Source organism: Priapulus caudatus, unplaced genomic scaffold (genome assembly GCF_000485595.1).
Source record: "Priapulus caudatus unplaced genomic scaffold, Priapulus_caudatus-5.0.1 Scaffold96, whole genome shotgun sequence".
Classification (NCBI taxonomy): Eukaryota; Metazoa; Priapulida; class Priapulimorpha; order Priapulimorphida; family Priapulidae; genus Priapulus; species Priapulus caudatus.
In genome coordinates, this window is record NW_014577157.1 from 141609 (window position 1) to 160862 (window position 19254).

Here is a 19254-nt window from a genome sequence, read left to right on the forward strand (position 1 = left end):
GCAGCGATGCGTAGTGTACGCGTTTACGAGCATTGACGTGGTATGGGGTAAAAAAATACACGCGTCCGGGGGGCCTGGTGAAATGGAATTCTTGACGATTCGATTCCCGCGCTGTCCAACTTTTATGTGGTGCGATTGTAATGGGCGGAGGTAATTTAAACGTGGCGGGCAACGATTGAAATGGGCGGGGGGGAGTTTCCCAAAAGGGGTTGGGGCGCGCCCATAGGTTTGCGCAACGTAGGGGCCATGGAAACTCCATTGCCAGACAAAAAGATTTGTTCGGACGAACATTTGTTCGGGAAAATGTTCGGCAATGTGCGCCAGGCTTTAGATAGTGCGCGTTAGACGCGTGCGAAAATTCGTAGTCTGTACGGGGTATATAAACGATATTTATATTTATATTTCTATACTGTACGTCGACTCGGTCATACTTGACTAGTATTATACGACGGGCCATCCATAGGGTGTGACCTAGCTTGGGGTAAAGCCAGGTAGGCCTAGTTAGCCTTTTAGTTTGGAAGTGTCTAAACAACCGGATCCGGTTTCGGTATCCTGAAAACTAAACAACTCTTCTCTGATTGGCTAATTTTGTCACTATTTTATTTTTTATTATTTTTGGCTAATTTTATTTTATTTTAGAATTAGGGTTAGCTCTAGGGTTAGGGTCTATATCCCTCACTTACAAGTTGGTTTCAGTGGCTCAACATTAGAGCTTTCGCTTCGTGATAGTAAGGGACCGTGTTCGAACCTAGTAAAATGTTTTTATTTTCCTCTGCTTTCTGTATTTCTTTGTATTTTATTTGTTTCTGCATTTATTTGTTCCGTATTCATTTATTTGTTCTGTAACTTTTGTTATGTTCGGAATTAAATATATTTCTTTATGTTTTGCATTAAAAATTGTCCTATTATATATTTGTCCTGTTATGTTCGGAAACTGACCAATCAGAGAAGAGAGCCGGTTGTTTAGTTTTCAGGCCTCCGAAACCGGGTCCGGTCGTTTAGACACTACCTTTTAGGTATACTAAGTTTTAGCAGATTGGCACTGAAAAATAGAAATAGAAATATAGCTGATTAGCAACAGTAAACTTACGTTACGCCTTTTCTACTGCGATCCGCGGTGTTGCTCTGTCTACAGTACAATCTGGCCATGCTCTCCATCCTTGAACCCAACTTCGTCTGTCTCCGCCGTCGATATAGCCATTATATAGCCTTATAGGTCCTTGCCCTAGGACTGAAGATTAAATCTTCACGAGGTTATGAAGTTACGTGTAAATCAGGACACCACTGCCATTTGAAATGGCGCGTCACTTGACACTTGCTCCTCGGATACAAACACGATATATAACAAAGGAAGCGGAAAGACACATGAGGCGTGTTCAACAGCGCGAACCTTCTGAACGACACTGCGCGGGAGGGTTGGGGGAGCGCTCGCGAGCGCGCGCGATCATGCTTCCGAGACTGTTCGCGCAGCGCGCGAGTTGTTTTCAAGATGGCGACGGGTGAGTTGGCGAATGCGAATCTAACATTTCTGACTTCAATTTCAATCTATTTCAACTTTATTTCATTTTTCATTCAATCATTCACTTCTGAATTCAAATCATATCAATTTCGTCTGCTAATTTGTTTAATAGTACTTGTTCGAAGACATTAAAATCTAGCGAATAAAATCTGCTGAGGAAGCCGCCATGGGGGCCGCCATCTTGGATAAAGCGAGCGCTCGTGTGCTAGGGTAACCTGTATGACCTGAAACGACCTGAAACCCTGAATGACCTGAATGACCTGAATGACCTAAACCTGAACCTGAACCTGACCTGAACCTGACGACCTGAATGACCTGTAAGACCTGAAACGACATCCGACTTTTTGAGTTTCCGAGTTTTCGAGTTTCTGAGTTTCCGAGTTTTCGAGTTTCTGAGTTTCCGAGTTTCTTCTGCGCATACACGAGAGACAATAGAACACTGTCACGGTAAACGCCAAAATCAGGTTTAGCGTCGTAAATTAACTTGCAAACGCCACCGCCAGATGGCGCTACGCGGTCTATCGGCAGTTTTCCTGGGCGTATCAGTGGAACATCGTTCAGCCTTCCGTTAGTTCTGGTACAAGGGTACGAAGGAGCAGTGTAGGGCGGAGGAAGGGAGGGCAGGAGGCGAGGAGGAAGTTTAGGTAGTACTAGTAGGTGGAGTAGGGAGAAGCTAGTGAAGTATGAAGGAAGGGGAGATGGAGAAGCTGGTGGAGGAGGGTGGAGAAAGCTGAGTGGAGAATGAGGAAGGGGAGAAAGGAGAACTAGTGGGGAGAAGGGCAGAAGAGGAAGGTGGTGGAGGAGGAAGGGGAATGCTGGTGGAGTAAGGAGGAGGGGATAAGGCTGGTGTGAGAAGTGAGGAAGGGTAAGAATGAGGGGAGAAGAGAGGCTGTGTGGAAGAGAGAGGGGGAGAAGGGAGAAGTTGGTGGAGAAGGAGGAGGAGAGAAGCTGGTGGAGAATGAGGAAGGGGAGAAGGGGAGAGCTGGGTGGAGGACGAAGAGGAGGAAGGGGAACGGTGGTGGGAGGAGGGGAGAGCTGGTGCGAGAAGAAGGAGGTGGGAGAAGCTGGGGCAGAAGGTGGGAAAGGGGAGAAAGAGGGGGTAGAGAAGGGACGGTGGTGGAGGGCAGGGGGGAGAATGAAGAAAGGCCTGAATGGGGAGAAGAGAGAAGGGGCAGAAGCTGGTGGAGAATTGAGGAAGCGGAGAGGGAGAAGCTGTGGGGGAGAAGGGAAGAAGCTGATGGAGGAGGCAAAGGGGAGAATGGTGGTGAGGAAAGGGGAGAATGCTGGTGGAGAGGAGGGAGGGGGAGAAGGCTGGTGGAGAAGAAGGAAGAAGGGGAGAACGGGAGGCTGGATGGAGGAGGAGGGGGAGAAGGGAGCTGGTGGAGAGGAGAGGGAGAAGGGAAAAGCCTGCGTCGTGAAGAAGGAGGAGGGGGAAGAAGTGGTGGAGAAGGAGGTAAGGGAGAAGGGAGAACGGTTGGCCTTGGAGAGGGAGGAAGGAGAGAAGTGGTGGAAAGGAGGGAGGGGGAGAAGCTGGCTGGAGAAGGAGGAAGAGGGAGAAGGCGAGGAGGGATTAAGGGAGAGCTGGTGGAGGAGGAGGGGAGAGAAAGAAGCTGGTGGCAGAAGGAACGGACGGTGGAGAATACTGGTGGCAGATGAGAAATGGGAGAAGCTGGTGGAGGAGGAAGGGGAGAAGGGAGGTGGTGGGAGGAATGGGGAGAAGCTGGTGGAGAAGGAGGACGGGAGAGAAGCTGGTGGGGAAGGAGAAAGGGTGAGAAAGCACGGAGGAAGGAAGCTGGGTGGCAGGCAGGAGGGAGAGAAGGGAGAAGCTGGTAGAGAAGGAGGAGGCGGGGGAAGCTGGTGGAGAATGTAGGAATCGGGAGAAGGAGGAAGCTGGAGCAGTTCCATGTCTCCCCTCCTTCTCCGCCTATCTTCTGCTCCGCCAGCTTCACCCCTCCTCCTTCACACCAACCTTCTCCCCCTCCTCCACCACCTTCTGCCTTCCCCTTCCTCCTCCAGCAGCTTCTCCCTTCTCCACAGCTTCTCCCTTCTCCCTCCATACCTGCCTCACTCTACCGGTTATGTAGTGAAAGCGAAACCGAGAAGCCGCCTTGTATCATACAGGTTACTAAGAAACGTATTTATAGGAGAGTGTACAACATGAAGCTATTTCGTTAGAAAAGTAGCCTTTTTGGCATTTTTTTTCGCGGAAGTGTCGGCACTAGAGTGTCATAATTAGCATTCAATGTCAGCGCAAGTTGGATGCCATCGTTGGACGTCGAGAAAGCATTAGAAGTACAAAATTCTTGTTGTGTATTCCGTTGGACATTCCGTCATCCGCCCTGGCTTTGTAATGAAATGTGTTCAGACAACCTTGCAGAAATTCGCATCATAGATGCAAATGGCAAAGGTTTCGAGCGGAGCCATAGAGCATGAATCTGTAGTTATTGTTAAACACTGAATAAAGTGAGTAGTTTGTAAAGTGGCAGTAACAGTGAGTATATTTTTAAATGAATTTCTGTTCGAGATGCTTATTCAGGCCTGCAGGCCTATGTACGCCTAGCTAGTTAACACCTCATATATACAATTGAGGCGTCGTTATTGTTTAGATTCTGACACTAGGCAGCAGGGTCACAAGAGCGGAGGACAAGCTCAAGCATACCAGGGTAGCGGGAGTATCGTATTGTTTTTTTTTTGGTAGAGTTTGTACGTCTATTGGGTCCAGGAAATGGAACAGAAATCGGTCACTCAACATTTAAAAAGATGAACCAGTATAACCTGAGCTAAGAGTGTGTCATTGTGTTATTTGTCTTACGTGGTCAATCAAACATTACGAGAGAGAGAAGATGACGAGCGAGAGCGAAGCGAGAGAGAGAGAGAAGAGACGATGAGAGCAGAGAGAGATGAGAGATGAGAGAGAGAGAAGAAGAGAGAGAGAGAGAGAGAGAGTTAGAGAGAGATTAAGAGAGATGAGAGACGGGGCGAAGAGAACCGGGGAAGGGAAAGCACTGCGGTTGATTTTATATGAATAAATAAACTGAAGGATATAGGAAAAAAATAAAAATAATATATAATGTATATATAATACAAACATGAATATAATGATTGCAATAATAATTCTTCTCACAGAATCCCTGGTAACGTGGCATAGATTATAGGGCCTATAGTGTTAGATCTCTGGGGGCGCTTCCCTAATATCGGTTCAAACCCATACTATTCTCTTGCGATTATAGCCTCGTCTACACGACGAACCTTAACTCGAGTTAAGCGTCTACACGGGGCCTTAACTCGAGTTAGCGCTTAACCGAGTAACCTCGCCACTCGATCGAGGTTAAAGCTAAACTTCGAGTTAACCTTAACTCGAGTTAAGGCCCTAACTAACTCGAAGTTAGCGAATAAGTACATAATCACGACTATAGGCGGAACTACTAGTCGATGTACTGTACCACGGAACACGCACCGGGCAGACACAATCATGCAGCGCACGTGTACGTTGGCGCCTACGGCACGCACGGCACGCACGCAGCTGTCTACGTGCACATGAATAAGCACGACGCACGCACGTGTAACTCACAACGAACACGCACGCAACGCACACATGCACACACGTGGTGTACCTGCCACAAGCACGCACCACGCACGCATCGCACGAACGTGTACCTGCCCACCGCGCGCCACAACGCACAACGGTGTACCGCTGTCCACGACAGCGCACGTAAGCACGCGACGCATTCAACGCACGTGAGACCGCATGCACGACACCACGTCTAAGGCTACGATGCACGCACGGCGCTAAGGCAACACACGCGCGACACACGCAGCCGCCGTGTACCGTGCACACAGCACGGACGGACGCACGCATCGTACGCATGGCACGCACGTGTACGTGCAGCACGTACTGACAGCGCAACGCACGCACGCACGCCCCGACCACGCAACGCACGTCTACGTGCATCATGACACACGCGCGCACGGTGTACGTGCACAACACACGGGACGCAGCGGACGCACGCGACGCACACAATAAACGCACACGTTGTACCTGCACAAGCACGCACGCTCGCGACCACGAAACGAACGTGTACCTGCAGCACGCGCGGCACACACGCACGCACGTCACGCACGTGTAACGTGCACACACGAACGCACGCCACGCATGCAGCGCACCACGTGTGACCGTGCACACGCACGCATGCCACGCAACTGTTGGTACACATGCACGCACGCCACGCATGCACTCACGCGTACAGTGCAGCCGCACGCACGCACGCACGTCTAACGTGCACATGCATCACTTGGCAGCGCACACACGCACGCACGTGTACGGCTACACACACCACCACCGCACGCATGGCACGGCACTGTGTACAGTGCACACGCACGCAATGCCGCACGTGTAGGTAACACATGCAACGCACTGCAACGTGTACGTGTCACACGCAGCGCACGCACGACACGCACGCACGAACCGCACGTGTACGTGACACAACGCACGCAACACATGCACACACGTGTACTTAGTACAGCAGCAGCACCACACGCACGCAACGAACGTGTACCTGCACAACGCTGCGGCACACACGCGCCACGCACAGTGTACGTGCACACAAACGGCACGTACGCACGGCACGCACACTGATGCCACAACGGTGTACGTTGCCACAAGCACCCACGCACGGCACGAACGTTACCTGCACCAACGCGCGCAGCAACGCACATGTACGTACACACGCGCGCACTCACGCATGCACGCACGTGTACGTGCACACGCACGCACGCACGCACGTTTACATACACACGCACGCACGCATGCATAATAAATCGGTAATAATCGCTCTCGGGTGTTGTCGTGTAGACGAGTTAGCTTAACTCGAGTTAAGGTTCGTCGTGTAGACGAGTTAAGGTTCGTCGTGTAGACGAGGCTATAAATGTATATGTGTTAAAAATAGAAGGCAATGAAGGACTCGAGCAATTTCATGTGAACATTTCTATCCAAACAAAAACGGACCAATGACCAAGTCTATGGCAGTTCGCCACGTAGATGAACTAACAACCACGTACTATAAATACTTACACATGCGAACTGCCTTGATAGCAAATACATAATCTTGAGCGTACGTTGAGATTCCGTTCAGAGTACGTACGTGAATTCCACAATTATCGCGAGGGTGACAGTCTGGCTCACTAGAGAAGCGGGCGTTTTTTCATCCAAATGAAGATGACTAAATAAAACGGCCGAATAATAGATGGGTATTATCTGCCATTTGAAACGTCATATGCAAGGTCCTGTCAATCAACGCGTGACGCAGTGGGCTGTGTTTTGGGCCAGATCGGGCGCACTCTGATAGCGGACCTAATACCTTTTCATAAAAAAGCAATTGCATGTGCGCATTGGCTTCCTAAATTCTTCTCTGATTGCAACAAAATAGTAGTAAATTCGTATGATAAAAGCTGGACCAACAGCTGCATGTGTGTCATATAGAACAAACATAACCGCACACAGGTATTGGGCAGCGCGAGTACAGGTCATCCGCTAACGCGGGGGACACTCCATGCGTATCCGTTAGTCTGTGGTGCTACTATGCCTATAGTGACTAAACTGGCTGCTGAGTATGCACTCTGTGAATTAATAGTATAATTGCAACAAAATACCAGTTATTTCAAGTGACGGACGGGTAGACTGAGAGAAGGCAATTAAGAAAATAAATTCAAAATATACCTGAAATGTACCATATGCAAGCATTTTTCTCAAAACAATTTCGTGGGGCATGCCACCATGACCCTCTGTCCACTTAGGGATCCTTTACTCTAGGTTCTTAATCTGGGGTTCTTTTCAGATAATTTAGGTTAAAATTACGCTACATAAAAAGTTTCATGGTTCGATCACCATTAGAATTTTGTTTTTAAAGGAACAGTAGCCTCTAGGTCTAGGTTCATTTTCAGCTGAATTTAGGTTATAAATGCGCTAACATAAAAAGTTTCATGGCTTCAATCCACCTATTAGAAATATTTTTTTTTTGAATGTTTTAAAAACTAACGAACTACAGTTTGATTACAACGAACGGTGGCGCCGCACTCAAGAGCGCACGATCTGAGAAGTTCCGCAAAACGTCACTGTTCCAGCCAAGGGCTAGCAGACCTGAGGTATTCTTATTTAGTCATGATTAAAAACAAAGGATGTAATATCATTAAAACGACATATAGTTTCAGTTATAATATGGAATAAATTTGCCCTAAAATGAATATCGTTACGGGTTAAAATACATTTAGGTAAGAATATAATTGCACTTTGTGATCTAGCGCCTCGTCATTTACCTGCAAAATAAAAATGCAAATACGCGCAACTTTTCCAGGTGGCAGCACGGTCGCTGGGTGTCATGGCGCTTTTTTTTTGTTTGGTCTTTGTTGTTTTTATTTCTTTTTCCGATCAATTCGTAAGCGTGATTGTGTAAATAATTAATTATAGTATCTGGTGACAAATATATGTGGGTATAGACGAGTTGTTAGTACAGTAAAGTACAGGTTGTATGCCAGTAAAATCGCTAGAGGCCTACTGTCCCTTTAAAAGTGTTTTAAAGACTAAACGGCTAAACGAGTTTGAATTAGCAAATCGAACGTGGCGCCGCCACTCAAAGCGCAACGAATCTGAAAAGTTGCGCATAACGACTTTTCATAGTTTCCTTATTATTTATTTCTATCAATTTTGTATTCTCTGTATTTTTTTTTGGTTTTTCTTTATTTTTTTTATTTTATATTTTTTATTATAACAAAAGGATTGTAATATCTATAAACGGACATATGTTTCAAGTTATTTATGGATACATTTTTCTAAATGAACTATCGTTCGGTTAAATAGATTTAAGGTATAAATATAATTGCGCGTCTCTTTTGTGTTATGTGTAATATTCTTCTTTTCTGTTATATCTATTATTGAATATTAGTTATTATTGTTATTATCTTTTCTTTTTATTTTATGTATTTTATGTATTATTTGATTATTTATTTTTATTGTTTTATTTTTTTTATTTGTTTTTTTTATTATTTTTTTTTTTTTATATTATTATTATATATTATATTTTTATATTATTTATTTATTTATTATTTATATTTATTTATTATTATATATATTATTATTATATTATTTATTATATTATTATATATTTTCTAATTTATGTTATATATTTTATTTATCTTATTCTATCTTTTATTGTTTTTTATATCTTGTTATCTATATTATATTTTTTTATATTTATTTTTTTTTGTTCTAGTGTGTTTCTAGTCACTGGTTCGGTCTTGTTTTTTCTATTATTCTTTTTTTTCTTCTATCAATTATTTTATTTGTCTTTAGTCTTGTATTTGTTTATTTTTTTTTTTATTGTTAATTTATTATATATCTCTATATTTTATATATAATATTATATCTTTTTTTATATTTATTCTTTTGTTTTGTAATTTGTTATTTTCTATTTTTTATTTATTTTTTTTTTTCTTTTATCTATATTCTATTTTTTTGTTTTTTGTATTGTTCTATGTTTATATTATATCTCATGTCTATTGTATCTTCTCTCTCCTATCTATATGTATCGTGTCTATCTTATATATATATATATATATATTAATTGTGTATATATTGTTCTATCTATCTCTTATATCTATATATATTTTTATATTTTCTATGTATTTATATAATATATCTATTATATTATATTCTATCTATGTGATTATGTTATTTATCTATTATATCTATCTATATATATCCTTCTCTTATCTATATATTTTCTAATATGTATTTATATGTGTATATGTGTATATTTAATGATGAGTGTAGTTGTTCTATCATTATATTATATGGGATTGGAACATATTGATTATGCATATTTTCGTTATTATCTGTATATCTGTTATATTTTATATATATATATCTATATAATCTTCTATGTCTTCGTATTTTATATGTCTAATATTAATCTATTATCTAATATATCTATTTAATTATTTATAATATTTTCTATTTATCTCTTTCTTTTTTATATTTATATCTAATATTCTAGTGTATCTGTAATATTTTCTTTATCTATATATATCTATATATCTCTCTGTGTTTGTTTTTCTATTATTTATTTTACATGTATTTTTTTTTTATATCTATATTATATCTTTATTCTTGTGTATATATCTATTTCTATATATCTCTCTTATTCTATCTAATATGTGTTCTCTCATAATATCTATAATATAATATTTATATCTATAATTATATATATTATCTCTTATCTTCTCTATTCTATTGTTTATTATCTTTTCTTCTTTTATCTTCTCTATATTTTCTTTTTATTTCTTGGTTATTTTGTTCCTTTTTTTTTTTCTTTTTTTTTTTTTTTTTTTTTTTTTTTTTCTCTCTATTGCTCTATTTTTCTTCTTATTTCTTTATTGTATTTATTATTCTTATCTTTCTTTTCTTTATTATTCTATTAATTTAAATTAATTTTTATTAGCACTGATGAGTAACGACGTCGCATACACTGACAACACGTGGAGAGATTGGAAATATAACAAACTGCCGCACTCGTCCAGTGAGGGTCCTGCGTTCGCAGACATTGACAGAACACCAAAATAACGAGGACGATGACATCTTGACTGACCACTAAAACCACGTTACCTGACAGCGTCTGTAATTACGACCGAGAAAGCGAGACATAGGGCAGGGCAGAGTGTGTTTTTGTTTATGAATTTGTCAACATTTCCGTTAAGTGGTATGAAAACTACTGAGGCAAGTGGTCCGGCTCTCTCTCGAGCTCTCTCTGCCTGCTCGTCCTCTCCTCTCTCTCTCAGGAGCTCTCCTCCTCTCTCATCTTCTCTCTCTCGCACACGCACGCACAGCGACGCATTTTTTTTCTTTATCTTCTAGTTGTTTTTTTTTTTTTTTTTTTGTTTTTTTTTTTTTTTTTTTTTTTTTTTTTCTCTACTCATCTTTCTCTATCATCATCATTCTTCTATCTATTATATCTTATTTATTTTTTTTTTTTTTGTTTTTTTGTTGTTCTACTTCCTCTTTCTGTTGCTTCTTATTCTTATTCTTAATTCTATCATATCTATTTTATATTATTCTTTGTTTTATTCTTCTCTCTCTCTCTTCTCTTCTTATCTATCTATATTTTCTTATTTCTAATTCTATTCTATTCTATTCTCTATTCTATCTATTCTTTCTATTCTATATATTATTTCTTTTCTTCTCTTCTCTCTCTCTGTCTATTCTTCTTATCATCTTATTTTCTATTCTTATCTATTATCTTATCTATTTATCTATTTCTTATTATTTATTTCTTCTCTCTCTTTCTCTCTCTTCTTTCTTTTTTTTATTTCTCTTTTTTCTTCTCTCTTCTTCTTCTCTCTCTTTCTTCTTTTTTATCTTTTATTTATATTTCTATGTTCTATTCTTCTATCTTTATTTCTTATTTTATTTATTTATATCTCTTATTATATATTCTTCTTTTATGTCTGGATTCAATGAGTATTTAAGTATATTTAATCATATTTTGTCTTTTTCTTTTTATCTTATTTTTTTTTCTTGTTTATATGTGTATAATTCATATATATTATTATTTTATTCTTGATTGCAAATAGTTAATTAGTATTTTGTCTATATTATCTTTAACATTTATATTCTTATCTTTATATTTTAATTTTTCTTATATCTTTTTTCTCTATCTTTTTTTTTCTAATCTTTCTTTATTTTATTATATTATTCTTATAATCTATATCTATTTTTTTTATATATATATTTATCTTTTCTCTTTTCTTATTCTATTATTAATTTTTATTTTTTTTTATTATATTATTTATTATTCTGATATTTCTATCTAATTTTATTTCTATTATATCTTATATTTGTATTTTGTTTCTATATTTTATTCTATATTTATTCTATTTTGTCTATTCTTCTATTTTGTTTATATATATATATTATTGTGTTTTTATTTTGTTATCCTATTTTATTTTAATTCTTTTATTCTGATTGTATCTATATCTCGATATATCTATTTTTTTTTATTTTATTTTTTTTTTTTTTTTTTTTTTTTTATCTTTTTTTTTTTCTTTATATATATTTTTTATATTTCTCTTTGTTTATATTCTCTTTCTTTTATTATTCGTTCTATTTTTTTTATTTTTTTTTTTTTTTCTCTTTGTTCTAATGTTTTTTTTTTTTATTATATTTTTTATTTCTTTTTTATATTTTTCTGTTTTTTTTTTTTTTCTTTTTTTTTTTTTTATATTTTTTATTTCTCTTCTTTTTCTTTATAATTTCTTATTATTCTTGATTTTTTTTCTTCTTATTTATTTTTTTTTTTTTTTGTACTTTTATTAATCTTTTATTTTATCTTTTTTTTTTTTTTCCTGACTTTATATTTCTTTTTTTCGTTGCATGTTCTCTCTTTTATTCTTATCTCTTATTCTATTATTATTTTTTATTTATTTTTTCTTTACTTTTTCTATTTTATTTATTATTAATTGTTTATTTTTTTTATTTATTTTTTTTTTCTCTTATTTTTTTTTTTTCTTTTTTATATTATATTTATTATTTCTCTATTCTTAATTTTTCTTCTATATTTCTCTTATTTTTTTTTATTATCAGTATTATTCTTCTATCTTTAATTATTTCTCTATTTTTTTTTTTCTTTTATTTATTTCTCTTATTATCTTATTTTTTGTTCTTTATTATTTTATTCTATTTTATTTCTTATTATCTGTAATTATTTTTTTTGATAATTTGTTTTCTGAATTTCTTTATATTTTTTTTATCTTTTATATTATATTCTTATAATATTCTATTTCTCTTCTCTATTATTTTTATCTATAATATTATATCTTATTATCTTATTTATTTTTCTAATCTTTTATTATTATTTCTATTCTTAATTTATAGTCTTGATATGTTAGTTTTCTATTGTTGTTTGTATATTTTTCTCTATTATATATTTTTGGTATCTGATGTCTATTTTTTCTCTAATATGTATATTATCTTTTATTTATTATATTATTATTTTTAATTTATATATATATCTTCTATCTCTTTATTTCATTTTATATTTTGTCTTTATATTTTTTTCTTATTCTTTATATTATAATAATTTCTATTATCTTCTCTCGTGTATGTTTATTCATTTTTTTTTTTTTTTTTTTTTTTTTTTTTTTTATTTTTTTTTTTTTTTTTTTTTTTTTTTTTTTTTTTTTATTTTTTTATTACTTATTTTGTTATTTCTATTCTATTATTTCTCTATAATATATCTATTATATCTTTTCTGTTTCTTATAATTATCTATTTTTCTCTTTTATTATCTATCTAAATATATATATAATTTATCTTCTATATTATATTATTTATCTATATCTCTATATATTATTCTATATTTCTATATTAATTATTTCTCTCGTTGTTGTCTCTATCTTATTATATTTTCTTTCTTATTATTTATTTATTATTCTTCTCTATCTTCTTATATATCTCTCTTATATTTATTCTTATTCTGTATTATTCTAAATTATATCTATTTCTATTTTTGATATATTCTTCTCTTTTTATTATCTTCTATGTTTCTATATTTTTTGTAATTTATTATTTATAATATTTATTTATTATATTTTTTTTTGTTAATATATATATTATTTTATTTCTTATATTATATATTTTATTTCTTAATAATTTAATTCTAATATTTTCTCTCTCTCTTATTGTTTATTTATTTAATATATTATATCTATATTTCTTCCTGTTTTTTTTAATTAATTTTCCATTTTATATATTATTATCATTGTATGTCTCTATATCATTCTTTGTGTCTTCTCTCTCTATATATATAATATCTATCTTGGTTTTTTTTATTTGTTTTTATCTTAATCTGTCTAATTCTATTCTATCCATTATATATTTATCTATTTTTATCTCTTTTATTCTATTTTTTTTTTTTTTTTTTTTTTCTATATTTCTATTATTTATTCTGTATTTTGTTTATCTTTTCTCTATATATATTATATATCTCTCTTCTATCTATTTAAATTATATTGTGTATATATATTCTCTTATATATTTATATCTTATTATCTTTCTCTCTTTTCTTTTCCCTTTCCCTCTTTTTTTTTTTTTTTTTTTTTCTCTCTTTTTTTTTCTTCTTTCTCTCTATCTTTTCTCTTTCTATCTTTCTCTATCTTTCTATCTTCAATCTTTTATATATATATATATTATATTCTAATTATTATCTCTTTATTATATTCTTTCTAATTTTCTCTAATAATATTATATGTTATTTTTCTATTCCTATTCTATCTATCTCTTCTTTATTTTCTCGTTCTTATCATACTTATCTCTCTATCTTCTCTTTTAAATCTTTTGTCTATCTATATTTCTTATAATATTATTATCTCTGGTCTCTTCTATCTTGTTTCTGTGTTTATTATTCTTTCTATCTGTTTTCTTTATCTGTCTTTTAATCTATGTAATTCTTAATATCTCTTTCTTTTTCTCTCTATGTAATATTCTATTATTATATTTCTATTTCTTCTATTCTTATTCATTTATATTATATTTATTCTATCTTGTATATATTATTGTCTGGTATCAGCGTTATCGGAACAACTTGGCATTAAATTTCTGTTTGTCATAACTTCATCATTTGCATACCGTAATCGTTTGTATCACAACACGTATCTCATCGTGACATTGTCTCATCACAACGTACGTTGCAGCCCCTACTGGCATCCCATATCAGCCATAAAATACGAACTTCATATCGCGAAATGGAAATGCTCAGAAGAGAAGCCATTCTTCGCGTTGATTAACACGTGTGGCAGAGGCTTGGTATTCCCCCCATTATCAGGTGCTAATGAGCAGATAAGTTCGTCTAGGGGCCAGAAACCAGCTCTCGTCATAAATATCCATACAGCCTGTGATTGTGCGACGTGCGAAAATATCCATGTAATTTCAGCATCTGTACAAGGTTGTAACGCGAAGGTACGTGAAATCAGCACACGCCAGCACAGCAGGTGGCAATCAATCCAAAAATGGCAGCAGTAAATTCATTATTATAGCACGAAGATAATTATAAAAGACAACATTCCAAAAATGGCACATTTGGCAGTGCGCGACAATCAATAAATTCATCGTCACACAAAACAAACTCGTTGAAACGAATTGACGTAGGCTCTGGCTTTTCCGCCAACTCAGTGTGTAATGAGATAATCTTAGCGTACAATTCTTGGGCTCAAAGAGCTGGTTGAACCTTCAGCATCAGAATTGCCATGCCCTGGCTTGATGTGAGGCTGCCTGTTTTGAATTTACTACCTGGCAAGGCATACAGCATGCTCTGAAAGTTTCCGAAACTGCATCATTGTAGGCAGGGTGCTGGAGACGGGTGGAAAGTAGGGCGTGGTTTGGATCGAGTGTTTGCATAGAGGCGTTCATGTGCATGGATGACTCATGCCAGGATACTTGGTGCATATGTGACTGCAATCCCATCTCCGACATAATATCTTGTTTCCCGCCCAGGTCCGTCGGCGGCACCCCAATGTTCATGCCTGCCCCCCATCCCATCCCTGGATGGCTGCTGCATCATGCGGGTGCCTGACGCGGTGCTGGCCCAATCCCGGACCATGCTGCTGCTGCGCAGGCATGCCCAGCCTCGCTTGGGCTCTGCCAGATTGCGGCGTGATGCAGCATGGCATAGTTGCTGGTGCATACTACTCCATGTGCATCGAGGTACGGCAATGCCGGGAATCCCGGCCCCCAGCCAACCTGCCATCAAATGCACCTGTCCCTGACTCTGGTCCATCATAGGCGCAATGCCGGCGCCGTGCATCATCCAGGCCGATGACTTGCATAGCGCCCGCGCCCCGGACCCTTGCATCCGTGCCCCGCCCGGACCCTGCCATCGTGCGCCCCCGGACCCTGCATCGTGCCCTGAGCCCGGGACCGCATGCATCGCGCCCCAGGACCCCGAGCCTGATCTCATACTTGAGCCGGAATTCGGGCCGGACCCTGATTCCCGGCGGAGCACGCCAACGCACCCCGGAGGGCATTCCCGGCGTGCGGGGCCACCGGGAGGCAGGCCGCGGCGTCGCGGGCCCCGAGCCAGTGCATAGCTGGCCCACAGCTGCGGGGCCCGCATCGCCTGAACATGGGCGCCGCTCTGCTGAGGGTCCATCGCGTACATGCGCGGATCGGGTGAGTGCACCGAGGGTTCGCCCTTCATCATGCCCAGTGCACCACCGCCTGCCACCAAAGAACTGCCAGATTCTGTCTTCTGGGACGCGCTTCTTCTCCATGCCGGCGGCCATCGGGTCGCAAACCGCTGCAAGAAAGTCAAGAGGTTCAGAAGGTCGCGAGGACGGACGTCGGCTGCGCACTCAGCTGGACAGGTACTGGATCGTGGTTCGGCGCGTATCGCCTAGCACCTGGACTGCTCTCGCGTTTGGCGAATGGGCACCGCGGCCGGTTTGCGCGGCCGGCTGCCTTGGCCCATGCCGCCAACCGCATTGCCGAGCGGCGACCATCTCTGCGACATTCGCCACGTCTGTGTTGGCGGGTGACCACGACCCCGTGTGTTGATGCTGCTGCTGCTGGCTCGCTGCTTGCTGCTTGCTGTGACGATGAGCCAGCCGCCTCATCGCCTGCTGGCCATGCTCCATGCTAGTCTGGAGGCGCGACACCCGCCGGCCCGTGCGGGCATACGCTTGGGGCTCGCCAGTGCGGGACGCCCAAATGTGGGCGCCCGCCCTGCGATGTTCGTCCTGCCCGACGCTGCATCTGCGGCGTTTGTACCCGAGCGGGAATATTCTGTATGTTGAGCTGCTGAGCATGGAGCATGGTCGCAGTTACACGTACGTGTTGTTGACGGCGGGGAGCATGTGCTGGCTGGCGGCGGCGCGCTGCTCACGAACGGCCCAGCGGCCTGCCCCGCCGGCCCGTACACTCTCGCCGTGGCCGGGCCTCAAAGTGCCGGCAGCCGCGGAAACGCAGGCATGTACGTGCTCGCTGGCGCTGCCGCCGTGCGGCTGCTGCCTGCTGCTCTGCTGCTTGCTGCACCTTCTGGCACCGGGTCGAGAATGCCCATCTCAGTGCACACGGCCGACGCTCATGTGCAAGCCCTGCATCATCGGCGCGCCTACCCGCGCCTGCACCGGCATCTGTATTGTTCACAGGAGCATTCCCACCGGGATGGGCTGGTGCATGGCCCCCGGGTGGGGCGCATGCCCCGGGAATGGCGCGGCATGCCCCCGGCGGTGGGCGGACATGGCCGCCGGGAGTGCACCGGCTCGAACTGTCCCAGTCGACAAGAACTGGGCGTGTGGGGTCAGTCGATGAAGCCAGAGCCGGCGGTTGGGGCCGCGGGCGCGGCCCGAGGCCGCCCATGTATGCCGTGTTGAAGCTGCTCTGTTATCGTCAGCTCCATGTGTGCGAAGGCGGCTGACGTTACGACATCCGCTGCCGCGATACGGCACGGGGATCACTCCTCTTGGCGGAGCGCTGCCGCCGACTCCTTCGATCCTTGTGCGGCTGCGCGTAACGCGGGCCTTCGGGCCGTCATCGGCCAGCCGCTCACTTCGGCGCCGGCGATCAACGCCACGTAACTCCCTGGCGGGCTCATAGGCGCCAATCGCCGCAGACGCCGCCGTTCATATCTGCCTCCTGCTTGCAGCTTCGACAGCATCTCGGGGCAAAGTGTGTAGTTCTGGTCGACGCGCGCGGTGGGTAGGCGCGGCGGCACGGGTGCCGCGGCGGCGAGCTCATGCGCGGGCCGTGCGTGGCCCGCCCCTGAACTGGAAGTCGCCGGGCTGCATGTGCGGCCGCACAAAAGTGCGCGTGAGGTAGAGGACGGCCCGGTTTGTTAATACTTGTGGCAGGCGGTAGGGCCGAGGCTTGGTTGTAGGGCGGCGGCGCCCGCGGCCCTGCATGCCCGTGTTCACCTGCGCACTCGCCATCATCTTCACTGCTTTTCTCGCGCCAATGTTACTGCTCTGCAGCGATGCCACTCGATCTGCGCCTTCGCCATGCTCTGGTCCTCGGCGGAGCCACATCGCTGCGTGACGCCACATCATCGATCTGAGTCATCGCCTGCCGCGCGGCGGCAGATGCCCATCATTGCTCTGGCTAGGACTGCTGCTGCTGTTCTGCTGTGCCTGCTGCCTGTGCGGCTGGCTGCTGCTGCGGCGGACAGCAACGCAGTGCTGCTGGTTAGAAGCCTCGGCGACGCGCCCGGCGCCACCTGTGGCTGACGGAGCGCCTATTCTCGGGCAAGAGCATCTCCTATGGATCGACGCATCTTGCGCAGTTGCTCTTCTTCGACGCTGCAGCTGCCTGCGGAAGTCCAGGTTTTCTCTCTGTAGATAGCAATCGGGGATTGACGTCTTAGCGGTCGCCAGCTTCACGGCCGGAAAACAACACCGTTGGCAGCGACAAAGGCTGGCAGTAGAGGCAGGAACTGGTTCAGCCCTGCCCCCCAACCGTGCCCGCTACAATAATTATTCTCCTGTGGGACAGACCAGTAAAAGTCTTGCAAAACCAATTTTCGACGGTTATATAAAAGTAAAATCTCAATCAAAAATTTGAACAAATAGGCATAAGGGATTTACATTGGTTATCAGGTAAGAAGAAAATTAAAAACGACACAAATTTTAGCAACATCAATTCTATAAGAAAGCCAAACCACTTGGAAAAATACTGCTCAGTTATGTCAATCAGTAATCTACAGTACTCATGGCATTACAGACATGCATTGTTCACAGTGTATTCCCTGGCAAGTCGCGAACATCCTGAAATAGGCATGGACATGGAGCTGGCTTAGATGCTGGGACGCACCTTCCCTGGCCTCCCCACTGTAAGGGATGAGACACCTGGCGGCGGGGGGGCACTCATTGCCCAATGGTTCACCTTATCGTTGTAGCTTCATCGCGCCTGGACGAGCCGTGAAGCAAAACAATTAATTTTTATGGAGGCAAAAAGTGTTGGGCGGGTGACGAAGAGCACACTTCCAATGTACAGAGTTTGGACTAAAAACATTGGAGAGTAGCAAGCTAGTGAGTACTTAGATAGTTACTAACAAGTCCATTGAAAAATGGTAAACCAGCAACAGGGGAGATGGTTTTTGCCATTTGCATTCGTTTGCAAGCGAGAAAAGGACAGACGAGCAGTCTCTTATAAAGTATATCCAAATTGTCAATTACTTTTTTAATGATTTCAACATAAATTCACATCGCACGGTTCAACCATAGCTGGGGGCACCGGAAACGATAGGCTTATGTTCTCCATTGTGATTCGTGAATGCGGTCTATTGATACACCTGTTAAACTGATGACGCTTAAATTCGATGCTTCTACAATCAAAGAAAATTACAATTCAATGGTCAGGCACAAATGCCCCATACATCTTTAACATTCCGTCTACGGTACACTTTACATTCCGTCTTCAGGTCAAGGCCAATAACCAGCAATGCAATAAGCCTCGTGGCTTGCATACTGAGTAACATGTTTGGTGACAGCATAATAAGATTGTATGCTAATTTAAAAAGATCAGGCGTATGCGCATGACCAGCGACAAAATAAACCTATATCTGTAACAGTGCACATGTACCTGATTCTTAGACCTAACACACACTGCACATTCGCCGTATGTACGATGCTACTTGTCACCCGATAATGAGAGATTTGTAAGCCGTACAGTTCACATCCAAGGTCAAATAAGATCTCTC